Source organism: Panthera onca, chromosome A1 (genome assembly GCF_046562875.1).
Source record: "Panthera onca isolate mPanOnc1 chromosome A1, mPanOnc1 haplotype 2, whole genome shotgun sequence".
NCBI lineage: Eukaryota > Metazoa > Chordata > Mammalia > Carnivora > Felidae > Panthera > Panthera onca.
Genome location: NC_138339.1, coordinates 187,949,198 through 187,964,765, shown reverse-complemented (window position 1 = coordinate 187,964,765; position 15,568 = coordinate 187,949,198).

Sequence of the window (15,568 nt, the reverse complement as noted above, 5' to 3'; positions counted from 1 at the left end):
AGACCTGCTTATACCTTTGCATCACTCTATCATTTAAGCCTTTGGGGTTGTGGCTGCTTTTTGCTGTTGCTAATCTCTGACGTGTCTCACAGTTCCCTGTTTGGCTTCTTTGCTCTTCCAACACTTCTATCTCTAATTCCACATATAAAATCACCTCTATTGAATTACCTAGCACTGGTGCTGTATTCCTGATGGAACAGTGACTGAAACAATATCAGGATCTCCTCTCCCCCTTCATCCCCGAGAAGGCATATGATCTGTAGGCATGTGATCAGTGTTTCTGATATACAAAGGTGCTTAAAAAAAGGAACTGAAGCTTTCGTACTGAATGGAAAACGTATACGTGGTTAATGCCCATAAGTTTATAGAACGTGTCTAATATTTCCATTTGAATTTACGTTTTTGTTCATACAGTGAACTTAAGGCTCTCCCAACTCTGAAACAGACATGGTTTTCCCGCTTTTGTTTTGAGTGTATCTCTGCACCTTCTAAAATGATGCAATACTTAATAGGAGTTGACACTAAAACGAAGTCCGCACCATCATCTAAAAAATAATCACATTTTTCTGTTCTCCCTTGGGTCCAAAGACCCAAAGACCCAAGCTGCTAACAGTCCACAACAAGTTCACTCAGGGAAACAGGAACTCTGGACTAAAGGATCAAGGGACAGGGCAGGAAAGAGAGCAGGAAAAGGACTGAGCCCAGAGGTAGGACAAGAGGAACTCTCCTCAATATCCCCTCCCTGGCTTCATTTGGAAACTATATTTTCTCAGTCACAGCTCCTGCATGTGGGCTTTCAGCAGTTGGCAGCCCTCCAGTTGAGCACTTCATCTAACACAACAGCTCTAATTTTCAAATATTGACTTGAAGACTTCGTCTCCCTGGTGCCAGCTCAATTCCTAAACATTATTGCATTTAAAGCCTTGATTATCATGATGTACTATTGGGGGTTCCAGTTATCAAACTAAATTCATCTTTATGGAATTTCTTTTATTGTAGTTCAGCAAAGGTAGCACACCTGTATGTAGTCTGACATAAAGGATGCCAAATCCATGTTTAAATGTGCATTATGCGAAGATTTATATTTAAAAGGAACTTGAAATCTACAAATTACATATCAAGGATGATGAATGTTATGTAACTGGACACCTTATAAGTAAAATTGTGTGCTGCTCATTTAGGATATGCAAAAGCGTCTGCTTTCAGTATTTTAGAGGCAGAGTCATTTTCACCGGCTTGACGTTCGAAAGTGTACCCTGCATTTGATCAGGGCGGTTGGAAGCATAGGACATGGCGAAAGGAAAATAAGATTAATATTTATGAGTTGGCAATAGTTTTCCACAAGAAAGAATACTATATTACCATATTTTTTAAATGTGAAAAGATATGATAATTACCATGGGAAACAGTACATTTTAATAAAATGTTCAAAATAGCTGTAAAAATAGGTACTAGACTTTATATGCAAGAATTAAGGAAATCAAGTAGAACCAATTGAGAAATAGGTTGTGTGAAGCACAGTACAAGTAAGAAACTGCTTTCTTTTTTCTCTTCCATTTTGGCTCCGTAGCCCTGAGAATAAATGGTTAAGGAGATAAAAAACACTGATTTTACAATAGACTTATTATTTTTTTTTTTTTAATTTTTTTTTCAACGTTTTTTATTTATTTTTTTTGGGACAGAGAGAGACAGAGCATGAACGGGGGAGGGTCAGAGAGAGAGGGAGACACAGAATCGGAAACAGGCTCCAGGCTCCGAGCCATCAGCCCAGAGCCTGACGCGGGGCTCGAACTCACGGACCGCGAGATCGTCGCGGGGCTCGAACTCACGGACCGCGAGATCGTGACCTGGCTGAAGTCGGACGCTTAACCGACTGCGCCACCCAGGCGCCCCTACAATAGACTTATTAATAAAGGCCATCTATTTGATTATTACAAAATAAGGTTGGGCAAAGTGGACAAAGATTGGGAAGGGCATTCAAAGCAATTGAAACATTATTCGTGAAGTCTTAAAAATGTGGGACAGCATTTCGCCTTTCGAGATTACAGTAGATTCATTCCTACTGGAGGGAAGACCTCCAAGGGAAGGACAGCAGCAGAGAGGCAGGTGTGAGAGGCTGGGCCCATGAGCCAGGGATCTCCAGTGCTGTGTTCAGAAGTTTGACCTTTATTCATGGGCAGGTAGGAGCCACCAGCATGTCTTAACTGAAGGTCTCCAGGGGCAACCCTTACACTGGGAGCACTGGAGAAGATGAGTTAAAAGATAGAGAGTGTGGAGAAAACAACAATTCAGAAACTATTGGAATGATCCAGGGGAGAATTCATGAGGTCTGAATTAAGATAGAGATAGTGGAGATATAAGGTATGAATGGGGAGAGGAGGTAAAATTTAATACATATTTAAGAATAGAAATTGATTAAGATGATTTATGGCCCTCAACAATTGGACATCTTTCAATCATTCACTCGGATTCAATTAAAACACAAATGTGTTCAACAAATTAAAGAATAACACCACCAATCCCTGAAGCTAATATAATATCGTATGTCAACTATAATTTTAAAAAATAGAAAAAAATTACTTAAAAAAACAGTAATGTGTATCATCAGAAAAGAATTAACAGTATTTCAGTTCCATCTCTTCTACACATGCATGAATCTCATCTATGAATCTAACATAATCATTCAGTCTTTGATCCTTCAAAGTAACTATACCTCTCTCTATACACAGCCCTTCCATTATGGTACACTTCATTATTTTCATTTCTCCCTTATGTTGATCAGAGATTTATCTTGCTGAAACTCCTACCCATTGGTTTTTTGAAGAAACTCCTACCCATTTGGTTTTATTCTGTGATACTAGAAACAGTCTAACTTCCATTTGTCTGGCCATACTTCAGACATTTAATGATGGCTGTATTCCCTGTTAAACTTGTTTTGCTAATCATCCACGTTTCCTTTATTTTTATCTTCAAACTCTTTTCACTCTTTGATGTCAATGGCTCCCTTATAAAATGAAGATCAAGATTCCACAGTATTTTACATGTGGTAAGATCAGCACAGGGATGGGGATCCTCAGCTCTAGGGCAGAATTTATTTCAAGGCCTTACGTATTTGTTCTCCAAGTTAGTTACTGGCACCCTATCTCTTCTTTACCACCTTCTTCATATTTCTATCACCTGCTCCCCAACACTTTCAAGATTTCATAGAACTCTTTTTTTTTAAATGATCTCGACACCCCTACATCTGATGTGGAGCTTGAACTCACAAACCTGAGATTGAGTTGCATGCTCCACTGACTGAGCCAGCCAGGCGCCCCATGATTTCATAGAATTCTTATTAAGAATGGGAGAACTGGTATTCTGATTAGGTATATTTTATTTTTATTAGTTTTAGAATGATGACAAGTCTTTGGAAAATAGGAAAGAAATGTATTCTCACAAAATCTTGGGTAATGTCTTGACTCCTACCAACTGCAGTAAATGACTCCTTGTGGAACAATTAAATTAGAACTGGGCGAGGGAATTCTGTTCAATTCAGGGGAATCAGGGAGGGTAATGCAAAGCCCAGTTAATCCCAAAATATATGGCTCCAGAGGTGGTAGCTGTCTTCCTCAACAGCCTATCAACAACGAGGCAATTTGCTGCTTGATACATACACTGTTCATTTATCATAGGCCTTTCCTTCTTTCATTCTTGTTTAGCCAGCACATAACTGATTCCCTCTTCCCTCTAACCATTCACTCATTTTTATTGTTTCATTCTGAACTCCCTCCAAGTTGTCAGCATATTTCTTTTATCTAAATGCCCCAAACTGTTATAAAAATCATCAGAAAGGAATATCTGATAATTTTTGATGGAAACACCATTAATATTAAATACTCCCCAAACTTCATTATGTTTAACTCTGCACATGACCTTCAAAAACTTTAGTTCTTACTCTCAAGGAGTTTCCATTCCAGTAGAAGTACAAAAACATGTATGCTGACTTTGATCGCATCCCCATGTCTGTTCTAAGCCATACTGAGATGATTTTCCAAGCTGACAATAATGATTTGCTCTGTCTTTCAACAGCTCTACCGGGAGAGTATAATGGGGGGAGTAGTGGGTTAACCATGGCATATAAGGCTGGTCCACTTAAAACTGGCACAGAAAGATTTAACAGTGTTGTCCAGGGTGGAGGGTGTTTAATGATCTTATTTAGCAAGCAAGATGGAATTGCCCAAGTTCAAGATGGGTAAAATGTATCTTCAGTAGATGTCATAGCTACCGACCATCTGATGGCACAGAAAGTAGCCCCTAGAAATACCAGAGACATGATACACTCAGGTTAGAGAAACCTTTGTAGCATTGGCAGGATGTATTAGAAGAAAGCCAAGCTTGTCATAGGAATCACTGATAACAGGCTTTATATTTAAAGTCTGTACTTTTTTTTAATGTTTACTTATTTATTTTGGGAAAGAGAGAGAGAGTGTGTGCATGCGCACGAGCAAGGGAAGGGCACAGACAGAGGGAGAGAGAGAGAGAATCCCAAGCAGGCTCCACACTGCCAGCACAGAGCCCAATATGGGGCTCGATCCCACAAACTGTGAGATCATGACCTGAGCTGTCAGATGCTGACTGAGCCGCCCAGGTGCCCCTAAAGCCTATACTTTGAGCAACTGCTTGAGAGAAATCAAGATCCAATAATATATACCCAGAAGCAAGAAATAGGCCCCACAAAATACTCTGGAGCAGTCCTAAGAAAACACTGGGTATCCTGAATCTGAATTCTCCTCTTTCTGGTTAATGACTAAAAATCTGTTAGGAAGACTTCTGTTCTCACAATTCCCCATCCTTCCTAGGGTACTAAAATTAGGTATCTAGAAGAGGGTATTTTAACCTTGGCATAATTGACAATTTGGAAGGAAGAATTCTTTATTGTGGGGCATGTCTTATGTGCCATACGGTGATTAGCATCATCCCTGACCTCTACGTACTCAGTGCCAGTACCACACTCTTACAACTTGGGTAAGTTATCTGTGTTCTCTAAGGCTCAATTTGCTCATCTGTAAGATGGGGATAATAATAGTACTTATCTTATTGGGCTGTTGGGAGGATTAAAGATGCTAAATGAAAATCCAGTAGCAGGGTGTTTACCACATAGCAAGCCAGGATATATCTTAGCTATTGTTCATTTGGTTTCTATGTAGTTTACAGAATAAATGTTCAGTACTTCTTGATATTTTCCTTGGTCAGTTTCTCAAGTCAGAGATCCATTTGAGATAGTGTTAAATTTGAAACACAAACCCTATGAGACCCATATGATTTTTTTTTTTTTACTCAATATTTTTGGGCAAAAAGGGGACAAATCAGGAAAGATGACCCTGGTAAGACTGCTGTCATATTGAGGCTTTTTCCATTTCAGTGTCCAATATTTTACTCAACATTGAAAAACAAACAAACAAAAAAAAGGATAGAAATCAGGTTGAAGAAAGAGAAGGAATGGCAATTGTTCTTAAAAGATTCTTTAGGTTATCCATCCTAGACTATAAATCCTAGAGGACAAAGATAAGGGTCTGTAACAAATTCTGTATCTGTTTTGACTTGCTTTTCTCTAGTAGTGAAGAATACCAGAATGCTGTGGGTTGAAGAAAACACTGTACAATTTTGTGTTCTTTAAAATTCATTCCAGAAACTTCTGTTGAACAAATTACTTGACCAACCTGTCACATTTGTTCCCGGAACAAACCATTTCCATTAAAGCATAAGCTCAGGTGGATTTGTGTTTGGCTTTTTAATCTACCATCAGATTGTATTTCTTCTTTCTCCTTCACCACTTCCTGTTCCCACGCAAAAACACCTGGAGTCTTCGAAGCTGACAGTAATTCCTTCTCTCAGAGTTCACCAACATAGCAGAGGAAAGCACCGAATTAGAGTAAATAATTTGATAAAGTGCATTGGCTAGAAAATTAATTCAGAATAGCTGGAAAATGAATAATGGCAGTGGTTTGAAATGTGATTGAAGCCCTGTTCAGAGAAAGAAAAAAAGTGTAGAGGAAAATCTGTGATCATGATAAGTAGCACTTCATCCATTCAGAAGGAGTCATCCAGGGACACTAGAAAGATCAGTATTAAGCCACATCTTAGGATCTTAACTACAGGTATTAGAAATATCATAAAATAAACAAACGTTAAAAATTTTTAAAAAAATCTGTCTCTCTCTGTCTCAAAAATAAATAAACGTTAAAAAAAATTTTTTTAAAAAGGGGTGCCTGGGTAGCTCAGTCGGTTAAGTGTCCGACTTCTGCTCGGGTCATGATCTCACGGTCTATGAGTTCGAGCCCTGCGTCGGGCTCCATGCTGACACCTCAGAGGCTGGAGCTTGTTTCAGATTCTGTGTCTCCCTCTCTCTCTGACCCTCCCCCGTTCATGCTCTGCTCTATCTCAAAAATAAATAAACGTTAAAAAAAATTTTAAAAATATCATAAACAGAGCACCAATTCAATTGTAAAAGGTATTAATTAGATCATTTGAACACAAGAGAAGATAAAGAAACGGGGCAAAAGGACTTGTGAAAAATAGCAATATCAAGAAATAAGGAATGTCAAATGGGAAGATGAAGTCTAATATATTTGGAAGCAAGTTCATTTTAAAACCCCTATATTTAATTCCATGCCATTAATAATGCAGCACATCTGGGAAGAAGCATTTGGATGAGAGTAGTACTTAAAAAGATTTAAATATGATCATGATTAAACCCAAAAAGTAGATATGATTTTGCAATGTGAATCTGGAGATATTGTCAGTGTGATCTGGGCTACAGAACCAGCCAGTCATTGTCAAACAGATAAGGTATGAACTTTTTTTTTTTTACTGTTTAGAGTACTGTTCTCCTCCTAATGGGGATCTTAGTCAAAAAGCATCTGGGTGTCTGGGCAAAGTACATGATAGACACACTGAAGAACAAGCAGAACAAATATAAAATAAAATATGACTAATGAGTAAGATGACCTTTTAAAACTTCTCAATTCAGGTTAAGTTGTGCTAGGCTTTGTAGTTATAAAGGTCAATCATAGTGAAGGGAAGATACAGAAGTTATAGTTCTTCCCCATGAGGAAATCATAATCTAATGAGTACAAGAGGAATTGACACAAACCAAAATGTGTATGTGGGTGGGGGGTGGGCTTATTGTTCCTTGGAGGTACAGAGTAGGAAGGTATTCAATAATTTTAGGGAAATTAATTAGGAAAATAGAGGCATTTGAATAGGACATTGACAGATAACTTGTATTTGGAAAGATGAATGAGGATTATAGCAGACTGAGGGAAGAGAATGAGTGAAGGGTGGACAGCAGCCCCAACCAAGGGAACAGATGGCCAAAGGACAGTGTGTAGGCCATACGAGGAAGTGGAGGTAGGAAAAGTGGAGAGCAGGCCAGGCCCGGAACAGAATGGATGAAGGGTGGAGGGCAGGCCAGACCAAGGGAACATGATGGATACAGCACACAGGGCAGCCAATCTAAGGGAACAGACTGAACTAGAGGGCAGAGGGCAATGCGCAGACACCTCTCTGAGGAAAAATGATTCAAAGAATGGGTTCTCCTGAAAAATACCTGAAGAATTCTTTAAACAAGTGCATCTCTATTCTCAAAGACGAAAAGTGATTTCGACTTGGAGATAGATGTGTTTAGAATGACCAGTTAAGTAGAAATGATGGTGTCTTCTAAACTCTATAATTTCAAACTATATAATTCAGGTGATAGCAGATGAGAAAATATCTTAACATAAAGCGACAGTCGATCTAAGTAGTAGAGAAGTGTCACAGGTTTGGAGCAACACATGGGTGAATCCGGACTCTAACTTTCTACCTTTGACAAAGGGAAAACTAATTAGATGTAATGAGCTCAAGTTTTATTTCCTATAAAAATAAAGAAAATAGTTTCTACTTCCTAGGTCATGTTGTGTTAGGTATTAGTGAAATCATACTTGTAAAGTTTCGTCACAGTGCTATTCACATAGTAAGTGCTCAATGAGTAGTAGCTATATTATTATTCTAACCACTACTATTATTGTTTTCTAACTAAATGACACTGGGTCTCATGTTAACTATGAAAAGTTAAGAATCTTAATGATATTTTTTTCAAGTATGAATTTACATATTCTTCTTAATTTACTCCCTTGTCATAAATCCAAAACCTAGGAAAAGAGTCACTTAACCCTTTCATGCTGCCATGACTGGAATCCCATCAGGAATATAATCACTGCAGCCCCTTGCCTCCTCCCCCCACCCTCCAGTCCTACTTAGAGCCATCAGATAACTTAGTTCCTAGGAAGAATACATATTATATCACAAATTTAACATCACATAGATGATTGTGAATCAGTTTCATCTTCCAAATACCATGGTTTAATTCCTTTATAAAGGAAATAGTTAGTTATTGACATTCATTGACCTTGTTGGTGTAAGCAGCATAGAATTAAATACCAAGTTAATTAAAAATACTTGAAACTATCAGACACATCTTGAAAACTTAATATTTTTTTCTCTAGTAGAGAATTTTACAGAACAAAGCAACTTATTTAGCTTATATGATTTGCCAGGTTTAATTTCTCTTTGCTACCAGTCATGGTGGAAGGTAGGGAGTAGGGAAAGTTCCTTTCTGCTCTTCCCATCTCTTAATTCCCATTTAATATGGTCAAGTCCAACTTCTCTAAAGAAGACATCCGGATGGCCAACAGGCACATGAAAAGATGTTCAACGTCGCTCCTTATCAGGGAAATACAAATCAAAACCACACTCAGATACCACCTCACGCCAGTCAGAGTGGCCAAAATGAAGAAATCAGGAGACTATAGATGCTGGAGAGGATGTGGAGAAACAGGAACCCTCTTGCACTGTTGGTGGGAATGCAAATTGGTGCAGCCGCTCTGGAAAGCAGTGTGGAGGTTCCTCAGAAAATTAAGAATAGACCTACCCTATGACCCAGCAATAGCACTGCTAGGAATTTATCCAAGGGATACAGGAGTACTGATGCATAGGGGCACCTGTACCCCAATGTTTATAGCGGCACTCTCAACAATAGCCAAATTATGGAAAGAGCCTAAATGTCCATCAACTGATGAATGGATAAAGAAATTGTGGTTTATATACACAATGGAATACTACGTGGCAATGAGAAAAAATGAAATATGGCCTTTTGTAGCAACATGGATGGAACTGGAGAGTGTGATGCTAAGTGAAATAAGCCATACAGAGAAAGACAGATACCATATGGTTTCACTCTTATGTGGATCCTGAGAAACATAACAGAAACCCATGGGGGAGGGGAAGGAAAAAAAAAAAAAAAAAGAGGTTAGAGTGGGAGAGAGCCAAAGCATAAGAGACTGTTAAAAACTGAGAACAAACAGAGGGTTGATGGGGGGTGGGAGGGAGGGCAGGGCGGGAGGGAGGGCAGGGTGGGTGATGGGTATTGAGGAGGGCACCTTTTGGGATGAGCACTGGGTGTTGTATGGAAACCAATTTGACAGTAAATTTCATATATTAAAAAATAAAAAAAATTAAAAAAAAAAAATATGGTCAAGTCCATTTCCATCCTCTGCCACCCCATAGTTTTGTTGCTCATCACGGCACCCATGAGCTCTTCAACAACATCCTGACTCTCTCCTTCCTTCCCTACTCATTCCCTTCTTTTATCCATCTTGTGATATCACTGTGGGATAAAGCCCCATGCAACCTCACCATCTCAGACACATCCTTTAACTTCCCATTGCCTCTAGGAAATAGTTCACCTCCTCAGCCCTACATTCAAGACCATATATATAATCTAACCTATCCAACTCTATCTTCCTCGCTCAACTCTAATCGGGGTCATTTCTTCAGTGACCATCACATATCCCATGATTGTCTTTACTCCAAGTCTTCTTTATTCTATAATTCTTTTTCCAACCAACAGGTCCTTCCTATCAACTAAATCCTCCCTATCCGTTAGACCCAGCTAAGTACCAAAACCAACATGAATTTAGTGGTTTATAGAAGGGGACTTGGAGAGCTTCAGACCTGAGTTAAAGGTCTGGCTCTGATTACGTACTTCAATATTAACCTAGAAAAAGTACTTAACTTCATGAAATTTCAGTTACTCTCATCTATAAAATGACTAAAATAATGATATTACCTCCCTCATAATGCTGCTTTAAGGGTTAAGCAAGATAAGGCGGTAAAGGGATCAACACAGTTCCTGGCATAAGTAATAGGTAACGTTTGCTATTATATATATTTTTTCTTTGATCATATTAGTCCTTTTTCTAAATTCATATTTGATCAAAGTTGGGTATTCAGTATTATCACAATCAGGTAAAAAAAAAGGTACTGTTTGGAAAAAATCATAAAGATATGCCCTAAAACATGAACAGATGACATATTTCGTAAAGTAATTGCTTTTTATCTAATTCTTTGTTTTCAATTTGTGAAATTGAAATACTTTGTTTTTCTCATTGAAACAATCTTCCTTTAAAAAAGTGTTTAAATTAAGGGGCACCTGGGTGGCTTAGTCGGTTAAGTATCTGGGCTTCTGCTCAGGTCATGATCTCGTGGTCCTGAGTTTGAGCCCCACATTGGGCTCTGTGCTGTGAGCGCAGAGCCCGCTTCAGATCCTCTGTCTCCCTCTCACTCTGCCCCTGCCCTGCTCTCTCTCTCCCTCATAAATAAATAAACATCTTATAAAAAAAAGTGTTTAAATTAAAAAAGAAAAACTGTCAATGCCAAGTACTGGCATGGATGTGCAGAAATTAGGACCCTCACACATTGCTGGTGGAATGTGAAATACTGCAGACATTTTGAAAAATAATTGGGCAGTTCCTCAAAATGTTTAACCTGGAATTACCTTATAACCCAGAAATGTTACTCTTAGGTATCTATTCAAGGGAAGTAAAATTATATGTTCACACAGGACTTATACACAGATGTTCACAGCAGCATTATTCATTATGGCCATAAAATAAGATCAACCCAAATGTCCATCAATAGATGAATAAAGAAGTCAAAAATGCTTCAATACAGCTGTTAAAAATAATATCTAGATTTAATTTTATACGCAACGAGAAGCCACTTAGGATTTGTAAATAAAGAATTGTTGAACAGTTTTGCCAACGTTTAAGAATCATTCAAATAAAATATTAAAGCTACGTTAAAAAATTCACATATCACTTTGAAGCTGAATCACTTATTTTTGGACTATAATAGCAATGACTACAATTTTTAAGTATTAACTGCGTTCCAGGGTCTACACCAGACACATGAGCCCTAATCATGCCAACAGCACAGTGAGACACAGATCATTAGTCCCCTTTTACAGATGAGCAAAATAGTGGGAATAAAAGGCTTGGCCAAGGTCCCTAAGCTGGTGAGTGGCTAAGTAAGGATGTAAACCAGGGTCTATATTATTTTAAATCCCACATTCTTTCCAAACCTCAATACCATTTTGCAGCATGACCTCATTCTTTCTCCTTCACCTCCTTTTCCATTTGCCTAACTGGGCTCTTAGGCCTCCATTTGGATCTCTCTGCAGTTACACCCAAAATTAAGTTAAAAGAGGGTTCTTAGACTCCCTACTTAATATTGTCTGTGGTTTTCAGTGTTTTATTTTTGTGTCTTTGTCCTCCAGAGCTCCTTGGAGGTAAGGACTGTGTCTTTTTGCCACTGCAATTTCAGCGTCTAACACTGTATTTTGCATGTAGTAGGTGCTTGGCCAATATTGTTAAATGAATCAGTGAATGAATGAATGCATAAGTGAAACAATAAATGCTGTTTATTGTGGCAGGGAACAGATGTTGTCAATGAACATAATTAAGTCACTCTTGGTATCACTCCTTGGATATGCATTGAGCACTATATTCAAATCTTTAGCCAAGTGCTACGGATACACAGATGAATATGACCCAGTTGCTTTCCTTAGAACTCACAATATAGTCCTTTAGGGCAGATAGTCCCCTGGGTGGCTCAGTCAGTTGAGCGCTGGGCTTAGGTCATGATCTCATTGTCCCTTGAATACAAGATTCTCATCGGGCTCACTGCTGTCAGTGCACAGCCAACTTAGGATCCTCTGTCCTCCTCTCTGCTCCTCCCCCCTTTCTCTGCCCCTCCCCCACTTGTGTTCTCTCTCTCTCTCTCTCTCTCTCTCTCTTTGTCTCTCTCTCTGTCTCTCTCTCTGTCTCTCTCAAAAATAAACTTAAAAAAAACTTAAGCATGTATTTGAGTAGCATATATCATGTTTTAAGTTCCATGTTTCTCCCACTAACAATAACAAACAGGGATTGGTTGGCTTCAGGGAAGAGAATAAATAATTTCATGTGTGAAATGTTTTGTTCTCTGAAGGAAACCTATAGAATGTTCAATTTTGTCGTGCTCCTGGACTGTCTCACACATTTTATTTTAAACTATATCAAAAATTTGTATACGCTTGGGGTCCTTATAAAGAATCAAGGATTTCCTGATGGCATCAGTGCTTCCCAGGATGCTGATAGAAACATCCCTACTCAAATTTGAACAGTTTGAAAAAAAAAAAGATTCCCTTGTTTTCATAAATATTTGAAGTATCATCAAAATAACCTGAGGCAGACAAGCTCTAATACTCAAGTATAATCATTCATTTCTTTCATGTCACTCTGATTTTCCTCACTTGATATAAATGTAGTCTGACATATTGATTATCCGTTCTTGGCCATGGGGGGACTTTTACTCATACATTGATCTAACTGTTTGGTTTAGGGGAGTTTGTTTATGTGGATGCCACAAGATGCTTCAGAAATGTGGTGATTCAAAAACAACGTAACCCCGGGGCGCCTGGGTGGCGCAGTCGGTTAAGCGTCCGACTTCAGCCAGGTCACGATCTCGCGGTCCGTGAGTTCGAGCCCCGCGTCGGGCTCTGGGCTGATGGCTCGGAGCCTGGAGCCTGTTTCCGATTCTGTGTCTCCCTCTCTCTCTGCCCCTCCCCCATTCATGCTCTGTCTCTCTCTGTCCCAAAAATAAATAAAAAAAAAAAAACAACGTAACCCCATTAGACTAAGCACTCCTAGCCTGTGGCAGCTGCACATTCAACAGGAATAGACCTGGCACTCGAGGTCTACCCCAGAAAGATGCCACCCTCTTGGTCTGTCTGTTCTGGGCCTTAAGAGAGCCTGGAGAGAAAGAGCCAGGTGTCTCCAGTTGAGGTACCTCTCCTCAACAGTTGCCAGAATCTTTAATTAACGTAATTGAATTGTATAATTTATACATCATAAAATTCACCTGCTCAAAGCTATGATTTTTCTATGATTTTTTTAGTTTACTGTATTATGTAGCCATCACTATCATCCACTTTTGAAACATGTTTTCGCCCCAATGAGATCACCTGTACTTATTTATTGTTCATCCCCATTCCCACCCCCATTCCTGGGCAATCGCTGATTTGCTTTCCATCATCATAGATTTGCCTCTTCCGTACATTTTATAAGAATGGGATCATATAGTATATGGCCTTTTGTGTCTGGTTTCTTTCAATTAGAACAATGTTCTTAAGGTCCATTCGTGTTATAGCATATTTCAAAAGTTCATCCTCTTTTACCGCTAAATGGTGGTGTTCATTAGATGGATGTATTGCATATTGTATCTCCATTTATTGCATGGACCTTTGGGTTGGTTCCATTTTTCGGCTGTTATGAATAATGTCACTATGAACATTTGTGTACAAGTACTTTATGGGCATATCTGTGGACTTCTCTTGGGTGGATAGCTAGGAACAGAATTTCTGGATCATATGGTGGGTAATTCCAGGCTTCACATTTTGAGAAACTGCCCAACTATTTTCAAAGTGGCTGAACTATTTTATACTCCCATCAGTAATTTAGACGGGTTCCCATTTTTTCACATCTTTGCGAGCATTTATTGTCTTTTTGGTTATAGCCTTTCTCATGGGTATAAAATGATATACCATTGTGGTTTGGGTTTGCATTTCCCTAATGAACTAATGATGTTGAGCACCCTTCCACACACTTATTAGCCATTCCTTTTTTAAATTTATTTTATTTATTTTAATATTTTTGTGCTTATTAGTCATTCTTATGTTTTCTTTGGTGAAATGTCTACTCAGATCTTCTGTTCATTTTTAAATTGGATTATTTGTCTTCTTATGGAGTAGCAACACTTCCTTATATATTCTTTATATAAGTCCCTTGTCAGGTATATGATTAGTAAATATTTTATCCCATTTTGTGGGTTGTTTTTTTAACTTTCTTAATGATGTCTTTTGAAGGACAAGTTTTTAATTCTGATGAAGTCTCATTTACCAAGTTTTTCTTCATGTCTTTGATCTCATAGTTAAGAAATCTTTGCCTGACCCAAAGTCTTAAATGTTTTTTTCTTACGTTTTATGCTAAAATCTGTAAAATTTTAGCTCTTACATTAGGTTTCAGATCCATTTTGAGTTACTTTTCTACCTGGTAGATATGAACTTTTTCTGTATAGAGATAGGGGCTAAGTTCATCTTTTTACATTTGTATATTCCAAGGTCTTAATCCCATTTGTTGAAAAGATTATTCATTCCCCTTTGAAGTGTCTTGGCACCTCTGCTGAATATCAATTGACCATAATTTTAAAAGTTCATTTCTGGACTCTCAGTTCTGTTTTATTGATTTCTATGTCTATCTTTTTACCAACACTACGCTGTCTTGATACATAAGTTCTGAAAGTTGACGGAAACTTTTAACCTAACAAATTAGTTGGAAATAGATCTGAATCCATTCTGCCTTTTTTGAAAGTAAGAAACAACTAAATAAGTCATAAGAAGATGGGAAAAGTGAGAGTGAGTAGAAAAAATGAAACAAACAGGACTGTTGCACAAATATATACTACACATGTCTTCTACGTTGCTCATTGTGGCTACCATTGTGACTCTGAGCATGTCAACAATCAACAAGGAAATGGAAACGTTTGTGCAATGTGTTTAATAAAATAATACAATTCAATTTCTTGAAAATAATTTTATGTGTTTGTTTATTTATTTTGAGAGAGACAGAGACAGGGTGAGGGAGGGAGGGCTAACAAGGGAGGGAGTGAGAGAATCTTAAGCAAGTTCCACACTGTCAGCCCAGAGCCCGATGCAGGGCTAGAACTCACATAACCGTGAGATCATGACCTGAGCTGAAACTGAGAGTCGGAAGCTTAACCGACTGAGCCATCCAGGCGCCCCAGTACAATTCAATGTCTTAGTAAAAGCACAACTAGTCTTGGTTTTTGGACTAGAAGGGATTTTTTTCTTCTGTGTATTCATGAAAAGGTGATTGTATAATATAAATAACATCCTTACAAAAACCTTTACACAGTAAAACAAAGAGGTTCAGATTTTATATTCCTCTCTTCTATAATGTAGACCAACTGCAACTAGTAAATACAAGACTATGTAGAGATCAAACAAAGGTTTTCTCCTAATTTGGTTGATCCTGAAACAGATGTTTTACTATTTAAGCATTTGCTATTCATCCTTATTCAGTATGTTTTTTTTTGTTTTTTGTTTTTTTAAAATTTTAATGTTTTTATTTATTTTTGAGACAGAGAGAGA